General features: G+C 45.5%; 1 pseudogene; it reads right to left on the bottom strand.

Annotated features, from left to right (window-relative positions):
* Window positions 1-10,312, bottom strand: part of LOC139309844 (zinc finger protein 721-like) — a 51,105-nt pseudogene extending 40,793 nt beyond the window's left edge.
* Between the last annotated feature and the right edge of the window lie 7,273 nt (window positions 10,313-17,585).

The raw sequence follows: 17,585 nt of genomic DNA, 5'->3' as shown, positions 1-17,585 counted from the left end.
CAACCCTCAATTAAGTTTTAGTTTTCTTTTTTCTTTTTAACTTCCTCTTTTTCCACTTCAGGTGTCGAGGGAGATACAACATTCTGGTTTTGGCACTTCTGGCAGCCTCAAAGGTTATTTGATGCTGTTGTAGTGTCTCTTTGAAGTTGTCTCTCCATCTTCCTCTGGGTCGGCTTCATGTTTTTTGGCCTTCAATCAAGCCTGGGATTCAAATAGCCCACAAAGTTAGCAGTGACACCTTACAGCAGAGGTCTTCAAACTTGGCCGCTTTAAGACTTGTGGACCTCAACTCCCAGAATTCTCCAGCCAGCATAGCATAGCATAGCAGGCTGGAGAATTCTGGGAGTTGAAGTCCACAAGTCTTAAAGCTGCCAAGTTTGGGGAGCCCTGCCTTACAGCAACCAATAGAATACATGCTCTTGCCACAGGAACAGGAAGCTCAAGGGCAAGGCCCAAGAGAGGGTATAAATACCTCTCTCTCTCCACTCCATCTGTTCAGCGGCCCAGAATCTCAAACCCATGTGGTCCTGTTCATCAATAAACCATCTTTCCAATCAGCCTCCTTGTTTCCAGTGTCTTTCTCTGGAAGTGGGTAAGGCTCACTTCGGTTTGTAAAAATGATTGGAATAGCAATAGAGCTGGAAGGAACCTTGGAGGTCTCCTAGTCCAGCCCCCTGCTCAAGCAGGAGAACCACTTATTTCAGATAAGTGACTATCTAGTTTCTTCTTAAAAACCTCCAGTGATGGAGCGCCCACGATTTCTGAAGGCAACTTCTGTTCCACTGGTTAATTGTCCTCACTGTTAGGAAGTTTCTCCTTCATTCCAGGTTGCTTCTCTCCTTGATTAGTTTCCAACCATTGTTTCTTGTGCTGCCCTCTGGTGCTTTGGAGAATAAACTGACCCCCCTCTTCTTTGGGGCAGCCCCTCAAATACTACAATACTGGTATCATGTTGTCCCTAATTTTTTTTTAGACTAGCCATACCCAAATCCTGCAGCCATTCTAATGTGTTAGTCTCCAGGCCTTTGATCATTTTAGTTGCTCTTCTCTGAACTTTTTCCAAAGTCTCAGCATCTTATCTTGCAATACAAGCCAAAAAGAAATTGAGAGAAAATGAATTATTCCTGTAAAAAGCATAACCGAAGTAACGCCATATTCAACCTTTATATAATCTGATTTATGTAACCTGATAATTAGGACATGAGTAAGCAGTAGATTATGGAAAGGAAAAAGGGAACTGTAATGTTTCTGTGATGCTTGTTTTGAAGAACTGCTTGTTTTGGGGAAATAAAAGTTTCGGGTACATTCTAAATCCGGTCGGGCTGATCTAAATGAGGAACAGCCTAATGATCTATTAAGAAGAATACCAATCAGCATGGAAACATTTGTGTTGGGTATTTTCGGAGGGTATTTTTGGAGGGGAACTCCAGGGTGGAACATGTGCAGAGAGCCAAAATTGTTATATAAGACCTGAAAACAATTCCCTAAGGGGACATTTACATTGTGTTGCTGTATCGCGAAAACTGTATATAAACCATGTAAGCGAAGTGATCAGACGTTCTCTCTCTTTCGTGGGAGAACCCTTTTGCAAAAGCTTGAAATATATATATAGCTTTATATATATATATATTTAATAAATCTGCTTCTTACTTGTTCATGGTCTCTGTTTCACTCTTTATGTGGGTTGCTGTTTTTCTGTATTTCACAGAAATAGAGGAACAGATATTGTGACAAATAATGTAGATCAGTTAGGTAACATGCTACCAAGTGGAAACTGAAGTTTTGGGTCTCTCCCTCCCTCCCTCCCTCCCTCCCTCCCTCCCTCCCTCCCTCCCTCTCTCTCTCTCTCTGGCATGTTATGCATATCTTTTGCTTAATGTAGCACTGTTCCATAAGATTCCATAAGTCTTAAGCAAGGGTCTCCACACTTGGCAACTTTTAAGACTTGTGGACTTCAACTCCTAGAATTCCCCAGCAAGAAAAGTAACATGATTTTTAAGCATGGCTGTTCAGGAATTCTGGGAGTTGAAGAAAAAATGACCAAGGTCCCTCATCCCTGATGAGACTCTGGTCTTCTAACTGTCAGAGGCCAAACTGTGCATTTGGTCTTGTTCCCTGGGAAACCTCATCCTTCTCCAAGGAATCTTAGGCCTCTTCGCCATCTTCCCCCTTTTTGAGATTTTAACTTATGGACTTCAACTCCCAGAATTCCCCAGCCAGCATGATAACATGTGTGCCAACATCTGTGCCAGAGGAATTCTGGAAGTTGAAGTCCACAAGTCTTAAAATACCTTTGGAGACCCCTAGTCTAGGCCCTGACCGATTTTGAGGTTAAGAAATTCCTTCCCTATGTTTTCCAAGGTGGGTTTCAATGAATTGGCGATTGTCAGTTACACTGAAACAACACATTCTTAACATTCATGACTCTGCCTTAATAACAAATAATCAATTGCTGCTTTACAATTAGTCCTCATCTTACAATCATTTGTTCAGTGACCATTCAAAGTTACAACGGCACTGAAAAAAATGATTTATGATTTTTTTCACACCACCGTTGCAGCATCCCTTTGTGATGTGATCAAAATTCAGACATTTGGCAACTGGCCTGTATTTTTAATAGCTGGAGTGTCCCAGGGTCATGTGATCACTGTTTGAAACATTCTGACAAGCAAAGTCAATTAAGATTCATTTAACAACCATGTTACTAACTGAACAACTGTGGCAAAGGTTGTAAAAGGGAACAAAACTCACTTAACAACTGCCTTGCTTAGCCATGGAAATGTGGGGCTTAATTGTGGTCATAAGTCAAGGGCTGCCTCTATTTTCTAAAGCTTGTTCCCTAAATTGTCCAAAAAGGGCCTATATCTGAGATGTGTAAGCTAAGCCTTTAGCTACTATACACGTTAGGGCACTAATAAAGTCAAGCACAATCAATTTCGTATCTCAGACTAGAAATCAGTTAAACACAACCAATGTTAGCTGGTGCAGACACAGCGCCATCCCTCCAGTTATGACTTTTGACAAAACTCTCGACTCTTGTATTGGTTCAATGTTTCATTCTCTTCCGTCACTTTCTCCCACCGAAGTGCTCAGTGAAGATCCTATTTCTCTTTGAACTGGTGTGACTTTCTCCATATGGGTGTAGCGGACCACTGTTTGATTCTTCCAACATTACGAAACAGGGACCTCACCACTTAGGTGGCAATGTTTGCTCTTAAAGTATTTCAGCATCTTCCCTATATGATGTCTAAGCCAGCTTTCTGCACCCTAATGTTGTCTGAAACTGTTATCCCAAAGGCGCTTTTTTTGAAAAGTCAACTGGATTTTGTTTTTTCTTGAAGACATTTCGCTACTCATTTAAGAAGCTTCTTCAGTTCAGAACTGAAGAAAGTTCTTGGATGAGAAGGGAAATCTCTTCAAGGGGGAAAAAAAAAGTCCAGTTGCCTGTTGATAAAAGCACCTTTGGGACAACCGCAACCTGGATGCCTGAGAATCTCCATCTGGATGTGTTAGTTTCCAAATCCCTACCTATCTTTGGTGTTTGCACTGACAAAAGTTGATCACTTGTTGTATGTTATGTACGCTGATAGCATATGCATCGGAGACACATTCCTTGTATGTCCAATCAAACTTGGCTAATAAAGAATCCTATCCTATGCTATGTTATGCCATGACATGCTATCTCTATTCTATTTTTATTCTTATTCTTTCTAATCTTATTCTACTCTACTCTAGCACAAAGATCTAATATCCAAAAGTTAATTCCTAGTTCTACAAGAAAACTCTTCTTTTTAATGGAACAAGACGTTTCTGCTGCTTCAGAAGCCCTTCCCATACTCCATGCATTTCTACAGAATCTCCTGCAAAACGTCTGTCAGCATGAAGCAAATTTTGAGAATCAACACGAACCAATTAGCATCGTCTTTTCCTGCTATGCGTCTTCTTATGTCGATTAAACTCACCGCAGGTTCTAAATTTCTTTCCACACTCCACACACTGATATGGCTTCTCCCCTGTGTGGAGTCTTTTATGGAGTGTAAGATTACCACTGAGTCGGAAACTCTTTGAACAGTCGATGCATTTAAATGGCTTCTCTCCTGTGTGGATCCTCATGTGGGAGGTAAGCTGGCCACTGTCTCTATAACATTTTCCACACTCCATGCATTTATAGGGTTTCTCCCCTGAGTGAAGCCTTCTATGGCTCTTGAGTGAACTATTTAGACTAAAGCTTTTTCCGCACTCGTAACATGTGTATGGTTTCTCCCCAGTGTGGGTCCTCTTGTGGATACCAAGGTGACTACTTCTCCTGAAACTCATGCCACACTCCGTGCACTTATACGGTTTCTCCCCTGAGTGAATCCTTTTATGGATTGTCAGTTCTCCAGAATCACTGAAGCATTTTCCACACTCTTGGCACTGATATGGTTTCTCCCCAGTGTGGATCCTCTCATGGGACTTAAGATGACCTTTTCGACTGAAGTTTTTTCCACAGTGCAGGCATTCATAAGGCTTCTCCCCTTTATGCATCCTGTTATGTACGGATAGAGCACCACTTCTGCTGAAGCATTTTCCACACTCTGTGCACTTATATGGCTTTTCTCCGGTGTGTACCCTCTTGTGTAAATTGAAATCGCCTTTTCGGGTGAAGCTCTTCCCACACACTGTGCAATGATACGGCTTTTCCCCTGTATGGGTCCTATTATGGGAAGTGAGGTATCTTGCAGAGCGGAAGCTCTTCCCACATTCCAGGCATTTACACGATTTATTCCCAGTGGACCTTTTTTTCCAGGAATTTGGTTCCTTGCTCCAAGTAAACCTCATTCTACTCTCCCTGCATTGATGCAATTTCTCCTCTCTGTGGCTGCTTTGATGGGAAGTAAGGGAGGCGCTGCTTCCAAAGCTGTTTCCCCTATTAATGCATTGATGCTGCTTCCTCTCTTCGTGGACCTTTTTATGTGAACTAAGATGATTTTTCTGCCTGAAGGTCCTTCCACAATCCAGACATTTGTGTGGATCCTCTGTTTTGTGAATCGTTTTATGCATTGAAAGAGAATGGCTTGTACTGAAGCTTTCTGCACACTCCGTACATTTGTACATTTCCCCTCCTTCTTGTATGCTTTCATGTAAAGGAGGAGGAAGGGTCCCTCTGCAGTGTTGCCTGCTTTCATCTTGTTTCTCTCCATCAGGGCTTTGGCAACACTCACATAATCCCAATTCATCTAGGAGTGTTTTCCCACACCTTGAACACTCTCCTTTTTCTTGGCAATCATCTCCGTCCAATAAGACATTGGGATCTGGACAAGGGAAACCAGAGCAATTCTGCAGCTCAACCATTAACTGGTTTTCTGCAACTTCCTTTTTCTCTTTTGGCAAAGGTGCTGCTGCCTCTTGGCCAGAATCCTCCCTCTCCCATCCGTCACCTGCTTGCAACAGGAAAAAAAAAAGGGAAATTAACACAAACTTAGGCGTGAAACGGATTAAGCACTATTGCTGTATTTGAATGATCAAACTCCCACTGGTTCAAAGCTTGTCCTTTGGAGCCTGCTTGTCCCCAATGGTACAGAATGAAAACCTGAACATTTGGATGAGGGCATTTAAATTTGGGGGTGAGGGAGAGGTCCTCAACTATACTGCTGAGGATGGAGAACCAATTGGTTTAATTTTAATCTGAGAAGGTAGATAGATTGAGGGACTTGGTCCTGAAACTGAACTTCATCCTCTTCTCCGTGAAGAGGTTTTTACTTGAACAAAACTGGTTCCCATCTGAGGTGTTCATTCATCTTTATCCCAAAGTTGCTTTTTCTAAAGGCAACTGGACTTTCTTTTTTCCTTGAAGATGTTTCCCTTCTCATCCCAGAAGCTTCATCAGTTCTGATTGAAGGATGGAGGATGGAAGGATTGATAATTCCTTGCAGTCATCTGGTTGTAAGCACTCTTTCCGACCAGATGACTGCAGGGAGTAAAAATCCCTGTGATAAACCTTTGGACCCTATCACGCTCCTAATTGTCATCATTATAGATCAAAAAACAACAAAATCACAGAATAGATTGCCTCATGCAGGAGACAGCTTTCTCCAACCAATCAGCTGTAATTGTGTGTTCTGACTCCTTGTAGAACTCCACTGTTACAGCTACTAAATTTCAATATCTTAAAAGAATCCCTTACCTAAGGAGATTATGTTCCTTTCGTTTTCCAGCATGACCTCTTGGTACAGGGCTTTTTGCTCAGAATCCAGCAGGGCCCACTCCTCCACGGAGAAAAACACAGCTACATCCTCAAGCGATACCAAATTCTGACACAGGGAGAAGAAAAAAAATTAATTATATTCCATGAGCATTCTTAACAATGAAAACTTCAATAAATTACTTGCAAGTCCTCTTCTTGATGAACATATTCCATCTGCAGAGTTTCCAAATAGGGCAAATTTGCATCTTCTCTGGAGAACCTTTCCAAAAACATAAATTGCAAAGAGCCTCTGGCTACAGACACATCTAGGACAGTAATGTAATGTATTATTGGTTTGGCCGATTCTGCAACCCCATATTCCTTCGCTTTCCACTGATGAGCTACAGCAGTGATGGTGAACCTTGTCGCGTGAAAACAATGCATGCATGCTCGTATGCTTGTCGGGACCGTGCTATAAAAAAGCCTAACTTCCGGGGTCTAGCATGCCTGTGCAGGTTATTGGAACTGCTATGCACGCAAAAGGATTGCGCTCTGGAAAAGCTGAACTTCTGGGTTCTGGCACGCATGGGCACCTGACAACCAGCTGGCCAGCGTGCATGCGTAAGCCGGTTTTCAGCACTGCCGCGTGTGCAAAGGACAGCTGATTGTTGCACACGCATGCATGCCAGAAACCTGGAAGACAAACAGGCATGGCCACACGTACTGGGCGACATGGCTTCACATGATCTTTTGTTACTTTTTCCTGTTTTACTGAAGGTTTGCGCAGTTTAAACTTATATCCCGTAAGAAGCATGGGGAGCTGTGCACTGAAATAGCTGAGCTCTCTGGGTGTGCTTTTTAACCAGATAATGTAACAGAATAACAGAATATAACAGATGGGGAGAAACAGGCTCAGGCTCAACCCATCCAAGACCGAGTGGCTGTGGTTTCCGACGTCCCGATATAGTCAGCTGGTGCCATCGCTGACTATTGGGGGCGAATCATTGGCCCCCACGGAAAGGGCTCGCAACTTGGGCGTCCTCCTGGATTCACGGCTGTCTTTAGAAGAGCACTTGACGGCCGTGACCGGGAGGATTTTTCATCAGGTTCGCCTGATCCGCCAGTTGCGTCCCTTTCTAGATCGGGACTCCCTACGCACAGTCACTCATGCCCTCGTCACCTTTCGTCTGGACTATTGTAATGCTCTCTACATGGGGCTCCCCTTGAGGTGCACTCGGAGGCTCCAACTGGCGCAGAGTGCGGCTGTGCGGGTGGTTATGGGAGCAACGTGGAGCTCCCATGTAACACCTCTCCTGCGCGAGCTGCACTGGCTCCCGGCGCTCCCATAGAGAGGGGCTCCTCCGGGTGCCGTCGGCCAAACAGTGTCAGCTGTCGGCCCCTAGGGGGAGAGCCTTCTCTGTGGGGGCACCTATGATCTGGAATGAGCTCCCCCCGGAAATACAGAGGATCCCGGATCTGCGCACCTTCCGCCGCGCGCTCAAGACTCTTCTATTTCATCAAGCTGGCCTGGCCTATATCTTCTCCCTTTTAAGTGTAAATTTTAAATTTGTTTTAAATTATTGGGTATTTTAAATTCAGCCAAATTATTTAATTCATTTTATTCGATTTTAATTTTTTGTATTTATGTGTTTTACTTCGTGGCTATTCACCGCCCTGAGTCCTTCGGGAGTAGGACGGTATAGAAATTTAATAAAATAAATTAAATAAAATAAATAAATAAATAACAGAATGACAGAGTTGGAAGGGACCTTGGAGGTCTTCTAGCCCAACCTCCCGCTCAAGCAGGAGATCCTATATACCATTCCAGACAAATGGCTGCCCAGTCTCTTCTTCAAAGCCTCCAGTGATGAAGCACCAATACTTCTGAAGGCAAGCCATTCTACAGGGTAATTGTTCTCACTATTACAAAAATTTTTTCCTTAATTCTGGGTTGCTTCTCTCCTTGGTTAATATCCATCCATTGTTTCTTCTCTTGCCTTCTTTTATTGGGGGCTTCTTCAATAAATCAGACTGGCACTTTTAAGTAAGGGGAGAATCCTCCTACCTGAGTTGGAAGTTCAACCGCTGTTAATCCTCTGCTAAACAGACCTGAGGTTCCAGGAGATGAAGATGAGGCCATCAGAGTGTCTAGGAGTGAAAATAAAAGCAAAGGAATAATTTCCTATCAAACACCTTAACTATATTGGTGAAGCTACAGTGAACAAGGGCAAGTTTACATCCATATCTTTATCCTAAGTAGGGAATCGGTTTATTTAAGTACTTTGAAGCCACAAGAACAATACATAGAAGCTGCTAACGTTGGGTTGTGAGGAAAACTGAATGATGTGGAAGGACCAGGGATTGGATTCAGAGGCAGATTATCTCAGCCATGAATTTACGTATTAAAACACCACAGAGGTTGACTCTGGAGCCTCAAGTAGATCCCATCCCGTATCTGCTGAGTTGTTAATCAGGAGTTCTAGGTCTGGCCTGGCACCAACAAAGAGGCAGAGTCCAATTCTCTCTGAGCCATGCATCTACAGCTAGTCCTCAAATTACAGCCATTCATTGAGTGACCGTTTGAAGTTACAATGGCACTGGAAACAATGACATGATTGTTTTTCACACTTATGACCATTGGCAGCATCCCCATGGTCACATGATCAACATTCAGACACTTGGCAACAACTGGCTCATATTTATGACGGTTGCAGTGTCCCGGGGTCATGTGATCACCTTTTGCAACCTTCTGTGAGAAACTTGGAAAACGGGGACCCGTACCTGCTTACGACTGATGCTGTCCCTGATCCAGTTCCCTGGGTTGCCATTATCTCAGGGAATTTGGACTAGGTCCAGCATTAATATGAAATTACCTGCAATACTTCAGGAATATTAAAAGCTGCTTTAACACGTTGTGTCATATATCATAGTCAAGGAAATTATGAAAAATAAAAATAAAAAACTTTAAAAAAAAAGACACTTGGCAACAACTGTCTCATATTTATGACGCTTGCAGTGTCCTGGGGTCATGTGATCCTGTTGCAACCTTCTGACAAGCCAGGTCAATAGAATTCCCTATTGCACTGTGGTTCACTTAACCATTGGGGCAAGAAAGGTCGTAGTAGGGGGCAAAACTCACTTAGCTCCTATCTCGGTGAGCAACAGAAATTTTGGGCTCAGTTGTACCTGTAAGTCAAGGAATACCTGTATTCAAATTTGGACAAAGGTGGGTCCTCCCATAAGGCTGGGAAAGAGCCTGAATTACTTTTTCAGCACACCTGTATATTTACTAAGCAGGAAATACAGCTGGTTGTTTGGCAGTTAGACACATTATGGAAGTATCAAAGTAGCTATGCCCACATCCTGTAGCGATATATTGTTAGCAAGCATGGTGTGGTTTCCATATCCCCCGTCCCCACACATGTCCTGTATTTCAGCCATTTCAGAATACAGAATAACAGAGGCCTTCTAACCACTATACCACAGGTGTCAAACTCGCCACGTCACGTTTCATGAGTTTTTCCCTTCACAGAGCTGTGTTGGGCGTGGCCTGCATGTAACGCATCTGGCCTGCAGGCCGCCAGTTTGACACGCCTGCTATACCATTTCAGACAAATGGTTGTCCAATCTCTTCTTTAAAACCTCCACTGTTGGATAACACCCACAACTTCTGGAGGCAAGTTGTTCCACTGATTAACTGTTCTCACTGTCAGGAAATTTCTCTTTGGTTCTAAGTTGCTTCTCTCCTTGATTAGTTTCCACCCATTGCTTTTTATCCTGCCTTCAGGTGCTTTGGAGATTAGGTTGACTCCCTCTTCTTTGTGTCAACCCCTCAACTAATAGAATATTGCTATCCTATCTGTTATGTATTGATACATTTAAGCAGGAGTTTCAAATATTTAAGTGTTGCTGATTGGCTGACAGTCTCTCCTGGAGTGTATATAAGGAGGGCTGCTGCCAGAGAGTTTTTGCTGAAGTCTCACTCTATATTAAAGAACTGTTGCCACTTGCTTGCTTGTGCCTCTCGTTATTCCCGCGCTACAACATTGGCGACGAAGGTGGGATTGAGGCCACAAAAAGCGAACCAGTGAGACCCTCGAGCTTCAGCTAGGGTGACGAAGCGAACTACAGGAGACATACCGGCATGTCTGCCTACGTTCCGCCCAAGCCCTTCGATCCTGCCCGTGAGAAATGGGCATCCTACATGACAAGGTTCGAGTGCTCCCTCAAAGGCAGCGACATGCAAGGACTCTCCGCTAATCGGAAGACAGCCCTATTCCTAAGTCAATGCAGACCGGACGTGTTCGAGATGGCGGAGTCCCTCTGCGAGCCAACGCCAGTCCAGACCGTTCCCTGGGACACACTGATGGCGACTCTCCGAGCGCACTACGCTCCGGTGCCCTCCAAGTTCGTGCAGCGCTACGAATTCAGACAACGTGTGCAGAAAGAGGGAGAGTCGGTCAGCGCGTACATGGCGAGCCTTCGTAAAACCGCAACGCATTTTGACTATAGAGACTTAGACGACGTGCTGCTCGAGCAGCTAATATGCGGCGTTTGGGATACGAGACTGCAAAGGCGACTACTCACTAAACCCGACTTGACACTGGTTGGAGTCCTAGACAAGGTCAGGGCTCACGAAGCCTCTACAAAAGCCACTGAAGCCTTGCAACGACCATTGGCAAGCAAAGACACTCCCAAAACTCCACCAGTGCATCGGTAGGACGTCAGATCCAGCTCAGAAGGAGAGTCCGACGAGGACATCTGCCACACTGAACACAAAAAGACAGAAATGAACAGTTGTCAAAAATACTGTTCTAGCTGTGGCGGAAAACACGAGAGACAGACCTGCAAGTACCGAGACGCTGTTTGCAGGCGCTGTGAAAAGAAGGGACACTTGGCGAGAGTCTGCAGAGCCATCATTCACAGCCAATCCTGGCCACGTGACCGCCACAGCCAACCCGAAGCGGCTCATTCAAAACAGCCAGTCAAAGATGGCGGCGTGAAAAATCCGCGCGAAATTCAAAAACGAGACACCTACAACTCGCCCCCAACGAGACGACTATTGGGGGCGAGTCTTTGGCCCCCACAGAAAGGGCTCGCAATCTGGGAGTCCTCCTGGATATGCAGCTGTCCTTGGAGGAACATCTGACAGCTGTAACCAGGGGGACCTTTTATCAGGTTTGACTGATTCGCCAGTTGCGGCCCTTTCTTGATCGGGATTCCCCTGTGCACAGTCACTCATGCCCTCGTCACCTCTCGCCTTGACTACTGCAATGCTCTCTACATGGGGCTCCCCTTGAAGGGCACCCGGAGGCTCCAGCTGGTCCAGAACGCAGCAGCGCGGGTAGTGACAGGAACAGCATGGCGCTCCCATGTAACACTGCTCCTGCGCGAGCTGCACTGGCTCCTGGTGGTCTTCCGGGTGCGCTTCAAGGTATTGGTTATCACCTTTAAAGTGCTCCATGGCTTAGGGCCTCGTTATTTACGGGACCGCCTGCTACCACCAATAGCCTCCCACCGTCCAGTACGCTCCCATAGAGAGGGGCTACGTCTGGTGGCCACAAATGGATAGGGATGTCACTGAGTGGGTCGGAAAGTGCAGCCCTTGCCAGGAGTCCTGCCCCGATCCTCCCATAGCGCCCGTCAGGGAATGGGAGAAACCAAAAGGGCCATGGGGGAGGATCCACATTTATTTTGCCGGGCCGTTCCACGGGCAAACATTTTTAATTGTGGTAGACGCTTTCTCTAAATGGTTAGAAATCATCCTGATGCCCTCGACCACAGCCGAAGCAGTCATTAAGACTCTTCGGAGACTTTTTGCAACTCATGGATTGCCGGATACTCTCGTATCCGACAATGGGCCCCAATTCACCACGACTCAATTTGAGGGCTATCTGGCCGAATTGGGCATTCATCATGCCCTATCAGCTCCGTTCCATCCGGCTTCGAATGGCCTTGCGGAACGTTTTGTGAGAACGGCCAAAGAAGCGTTGTCCAGGCTAGATGCAGGAGATTGGCAGACTAGAATAGATCAATTTCTGGCAATCCAACATGCCACACCGTGCACTGCCACGGGGCGCAGTCCTGCCGAATTACTAATGGGCAGAAAGTTGAGGTGTGTATTAGATAGATTGCACCCAAATTATACACATGGGAATTATAAGGGAGAAGTAGCGGGGCTGAGACAGTTCCAAATCGGAATACCGGTCTTTGCCAGGAACTATGCCAGCGGACCATTGTGGATGGCAGGAACCATCGTAGGAATTACCGGCCCAAAATCTTACACAGTAGATGTCGGCCACGACAAACTCTGGAAACGCCACATAGACCAATTACGCAAACGTATAGATAGCGAGGTCTATGATAGCCCGAAAATAACAAAGCCTAACTACAACGATTTTCCCCAAACAGCTAGCTCAAGCCCGAGTTCGAGGGAATACTTAGCTGACAAGCCATGGCTCCAGCGCCGCCCCGACGAGTCGACACTCCCAGCCAGGGAAAACCATGCCTCCGAGGAAATCCAGGAGGTTCCATTGGCAGAGCCAGGAGAAACAAAGAGTCCCTCTGACTGGCTCGACGCCTCACCCAATACTGAACTGCGCAGGTCGACCCGAGCGAGAACACGCCCTGGTCACCTGCGAGACTTTGTTTGTAATTATGTAAATAGTTGAATGAATAGTGCCTTCTGGGAATGGAGGGGTGTTATGTATTGATACATTTAAGCGGGAGTTCCAAATATTTAAGTGTTGCTGATTGGCTAACAGTCTCTCCTGGAGTGTATATAAGGAGGGCTGCTGCCAGAGAGTTTTTGCTGAAGTCTCACTCTATATTAAAGAGCTGTTGTCACTTGCTTGCTTGTGCCTCTCGTTATTCCCGCGCTACAACACTATCATTCCTAATCCTTCTTTTCATTAAACTAGTGTGAGGGGAAACTAATCATAATGTAGGCTTCTTTACAGATGCCTATTGACTTGACATTCCTTTGGCAAGGTTTATTGTGTTCAAGATTAATCTGTATAATCTGTTTAAAATCATGGTATTCAGTACTAATGTATCTATAAAAAAGTTGTAACCTGCAAGCATGCTGATGTTGTAGGAAATTCACGAGACCAGACTAAGCTCTTCAATGCAGGAAAGGTTTATTATGCATAAGGTTCAAACAGCAGTTAACACAGCAAATTGTCTGAACCCCGAAGGGTGTACAGAGGTGTTGCTTTTATACTTTTAGACTACGTATACATTTGTCGAGGTTGCATTAAGACATATTTGGTCTTAGAGGAAACGAAAGATGTCTAGTCCAGACATTTAGTAATAGATAACAAGAAAAGAGGAAATAACATGAATATATTGGGGTATAATTATACATAGCACTCGTTATATATGACATTTGGGGTTAAATGCAGAAGTCAGCAACAGGATGCATCTGTCTGGGTCAGTCTGCTCTTTTCAGATAAAAATACTCCCTGTCATCTCAGCAACTCCTTACTGGCATAAAGAAAATATTTAACCTTGACCAAAGTTTCAGGCCTATTTATTGAGGCTTTGGGTTTTGACCAAAGAATATTTAAGTACCTGAAATTTAACCTCTTCACTGAAATAGTATGTCTCAATACTGTTGGTAGCTGATCGAGGGAAAAGAGGGAACTATCAGGCTGTAATTTAAATTTTATATTTGTGGGTTTTATGCTGGCTGTACACCGCCCTGAGTCCCTTTGGGAGAAGGGCGGTATATAAATTAATTAATTAAATAAGTAATTAAATAAATAAATAAATAATGCATGTCAAAATAACAATATTGTGACATTGTGGTTAGAGGAAGAGAAAACTGCCTCAGTTGCTGTGACAACGTGGCAGAATTTTGGGGGTCTTGTGCTTTGTGGTATATAATGGCATGTTGGACAGTGAGTAACTTTTGACTGGTTGCCTATTGACCCTCATTGCAATGTGGTTATTGTGTAAGTATTTGCTGCTTGTTATAATTTTAAATTTCATAAACCTCTGGATTCTAAGTGAGATGTCTTATGATGTACTGTCTGTTCAATTCCTTACAAGTGCAGCTATGCTCATAATCAGGTTTTTCCCCCTGACACCAGACATACCCAATTCCAACAACCGTTCTTTATGTGTTTTAGCCTCCGGTCCCTTAATCCTCTTTGTTGCTCTTCTCTGGACTCTAGAACATCACAATCCTGACCCACATAACATCCACTCTCCCTGCCTATCAGATCATCCGAGGAGAAAGGAAAACTATTTTCGCAGGTGGGATTTGCCCTGCCTGTAGCATGGTTTCTCAACCTTAGCAGTTTTAAAATACATGGGCCTCAACTCCCAGAATTCCCCAGCCAGCCATCCTATGCTGGCTGGAGAATTCTGGGACTGGAAGTCCACATATCTTAAAAGTCGCCAAGGTCGAGACAGGCTGGCCTATAGGAAAAGGGTGATGGTACCTGTTTAAATGCACCCAGGACTTTAAAAACACCGTTCAATTAAACAATGAAAAGGAATTCACGAATGAAATTAAGTCAGGAATGAAATTAACTCGGGCAAAGTCAATCCTGAGGATTAAAGGGCATCAGCAGGAGCCTTTACCCGATGCTCTCTCCTGAGGTGCCTCGTCTTGAGCAGCTCCCCGACACAGCAGCTCCTGGGAGGGATCGCCCCCTTTCCCTCCGGCCGGGTTAGCAGCCATTAAACTTCTGGATCTGCAACAGCCCCAGAGGGAAAAAAAAAAAAAGGAAGTTACGGGAAACGATCGGGAAGGGCCGGCAGACCAATCTCCCCAAGGAGAAGGTGGGGGCTGCAGGAGCGATCTTAGGAGCGCCCCAAAAAGCTGCCTTGAAGGGTCTCCTGTCCAAGCATTTCCCCAGGTGGGAAGACGGGAGGGAGGAAAGAGGGAGCATCTTACCTGGTACAGAGGCGGCTCTCTTCCTCGCCCGGACTCCGCTTCCCAAAAAGATGCGCGCAGGAACGGATCCGCGATGCGTTTTCCACGCAGCCACGCTCCCTCCCTTCCTTCCCGGCCACGCACGTGGATCCCCCTTCTCGGAACGGCCCCAGCCAGGACTTTGCAGAGCCCAAGCAGGAAGCTCTTATAGCTCCTCCCCTCCCCGTCCAGCTCCTCCCATTCTCTAAAGGGGGGGAGGGCGCCGCCCACTCGGGGGTCCCCCTGCCTGCGCCCTGCCTTTTGCAACGGGGGAAGCGGTCCCGCGTGGGATGCTCAGCTGGGCAGGGAGTCCAGGGCTGCTTCTCCCGAGGCAATCAGAGAAAGGGGAACAGAGGGAGGGGACGAAGCCCAGGGAACGGGGGGAGGGAAGGGAAAGCGATGCTGAGCAGCACAGTTAGAAGGGACTCGTCCTTTAACAGAATAACAGAGTTGGGGGGGATCTTGGAGGTCTTCTAGTCCAACCCCGAGGCAGTCTGAGAAACAGGGGAGAGAGGGAGGGGAGGAAACCCAGGGACGGGAGCAGGGAAGGGAATTTTGATCCCATAACCATGTGGTTCCCCCGGCAATGGTCCTGTGAAAAACGTTCAGAAGTCGCTTGTTTCAGTAGCGTTGTAACTGCAAATGGTCACTAAATGAACTGTTGTAAGTGGAGGACTACCTGTTGGAAATGCAGAGATTCCTAACGCCTGCAGCTCCTAGATCCCTATAATGGAGCGTCTCAAATGAAGGAGCAGGAAAGTTGAAAGAAGAGAGGGAATTGGAGACCAGAAGTTTTGGAAAGAGAACCAATAAGGAAGAAAAAAGGACTTTTGCAACCCTCAATTAAGTTTTAGTTTTCTTTTTTCTTTTTAACTTCCTCTTTTTCCACTTCAGGTGTCGAGGGAGATACAACATTCTGGTTTTGGCACTTCTGGCAGCCTCAAAGGTTATTTGATGCTGTTGTAGTGTCTCTTTGAAGTTGTCTCTCCATCTTCCTCTGGGTCGGCTTCATGTTTTTTGGCCTTCAATCAAGCCTGGGATTCAAATAGCCCACAAAGTTAGCAGTGACACCTTACAGCAGAGGTCTTCAAACATGGCAGCTTTAAGACTTGTGGACTTCAACTCCCAGAATCCTTCAGCCAGCTATGTTATGCTGGCTGGAGAATTCTGGGAGTTGAAGTCCACAAGTCTTAAAGCTGCCAAGTTTGGGGAGCCCTGCCTTACAGCAACCAATAGAATACATGTTCTTGCCACAGGAACAGGAAGCTCAAGGGCAAGGCCCAAGAGAGGGTATAAATACCTCTCACTCTCCACTCCATGTGTTCAGCGGCCCAGAACCTCAAACCCATGTGGTCCTGTTCATCAATAAACCATCTTTCCAATCAGCCTCCTTGTTTCCAGTGTCTTTCTCCCCGCTTGGAACTGAACCAGTTGGATTTTTCTTCCAACAAAACTAAAGTGGGTAAGGCTCTACACCAGAGGTCTTCAAACATGGCAGCTTTAAGACTTGTGGACTCTAGCATAGCTGGCTGGAGAGTTCTGGGAATTGAAGTCCACAAGTCTTAAAGCTGCCAAGTTTGGGGACCTCTGATCTACACTGACACTTACCAGAAGCTAAAGCGTTTGTCCACAAATGCTCCAGTTACAGGAAATGTTAGTTTTCCTGGCGGATGGGGATTTGTAACTGTGCTGTAGAATTATGCACGTGGGCCCCATTACTGAAAAAAGTGAAGTTAACAAGGAAGGAAAGGAAGGGAAGGGAAGGAAAGAAGGAAGGAAAGAAGGAAGGAAGGAAGGAGGGAGGGAAGGGAAGGGAAGGGAAGGGAAGGGAAGGAGGAAGGGAGGAAAAGAAAAGATAGAAAAAGAAATGTAGGAAGTTAGCACCCACCCCTTTCCTAGAAGAATGAAATATTTTGGGAAATATTAAAAAGGCAGAATATTATTGTTAGAAGAAATATCCTTCTGGGATCAGCTCCAAGTGGGGAAAAAGACACTGGAAACATGGAGACTGCTTGGAAAGATGGTTTAATGGTGGACAGGATCACATGGTTTGAGTTCCTGAACAGAAAAGGGGTGAGATACAGCGAGTCCCCGGGTTTTATGCTCTCTCTGGCTTTGAACTTCCTGGGGCCCCGAAAGAGTATCCTGATTGGTTGTCAGACTCCCAGGGGGTGGGGGTCTTAGCTAGCCTTGCTGACTGATGTAATCTTCCCAGGTGCCATGTGGTGAGTTTCTGTCCTAGATGGGCCCCATTGTGTTGCAAATGTCCTTTGACAAAGGATTGGGTTTCTGCCTCTGGCCCATTAACAAAGGGCGAGGGGTAGGAAGGTGGGAGCTGCTTTGTCTTTAAAACATGCTTTTCTATTTCTCATCCAGGGAAACATAATATTCTGCCTTTTTAATATTTCCCAAAATATTTCATTCTTCTAGGAAAGGGGTGGGTGCTAACTTCCTACATTACGTTTCCCTGGATGAGAAATGGAGAAGCAGGTTTTA

This window comes from Pituophis catenifer, unplaced genomic scaffold (genome assembly GCF_029215685.1).
Source record: "Pituophis catenifer annectens isolate HBS135680 unplaced genomic scaffold, rPitCat1.0.hap2 SCAF_2, whole genome shotgun sequence".
In the NCBI taxonomy this organism is placed as follows: domain Eukaryota; kingdom Metazoa; phylum Chordata; class Lepidosauria; order Squamata; family Colubridae; genus Pituophis; species Pituophis catenifer.
This window is presented reverse-complemented; position numbering and strand designations above follow the sequence as displayed.